This window comes from Carlito syrichta, unplaced genomic scaffold, assembly GCF_000164805.1.
Source record: "Carlito syrichta isolate Samal-C Ts95f unplaced genomic scaffold, Tarsius_syrichta-2.0.1 Scaffold101994, whole genome shotgun sequence".
In the NCBI taxonomy this organism is placed as follows: Eukaryota; Metazoa; Chordata; class Mammalia; order Primates; family Tarsiidae; genus Carlito; species Carlito syrichta.
This window is the reverse complement of record NW_007046090.1, coordinates 14,588-14,910: the sequence shown is the minus strand read 5'-3', so window position 1 is coordinate 14,910 and position 323 is coordinate 14,588. Positions and strand designations below refer to the sequence as shown.

The following is a 323-nucleotide window of genomic DNA, read 5'->3' as shown; positions in this document are numbered from 1 at the left end:
GGCCCCGCCCCCTGCTCCCCCGCCCCGCGCGGGAGAGAGGGCGGAGAGAAGCCGGTCGCGGCCCCGGGGCTGATTGGCCGCGTGAGAACCAGGCCCTACGGCTGATTGGGCACGTCAGCCCGAAGGCGGCTGCTGACTGGTCTAGCTGACAGGCTGCTTATTGGCTGAGCCCGAGGTCGGCGGAATCGGCCTTCTGGCTGCTGCTGATTGGCTCAGAGCAAAGGCACGGCTCTCGCCTGCAATTGGCTGGCGGCTTCCGCTCTGGCCCAATCAGGGCTCGGCCGAGTTAACCCTGTGGCGCCTGCAGGCTTGCGGGCTGCAGG

At 69.3% G+C, this 323-nt stretch overlaps 1 protein-coding gene across 1 annotated transcript in view; it reads right to left on the bottom strand.

The window, feature by feature from the left end:
* Positions 1-323, bottom strand: part of STAP2 (signal transducing adaptor family member 2) — a 25,740-nt gene that overhangs the window by 12,957 nt on the left and 12,460 nt on the right. The gene's annotated exons all lie outside the window — the stretch shown is intronic.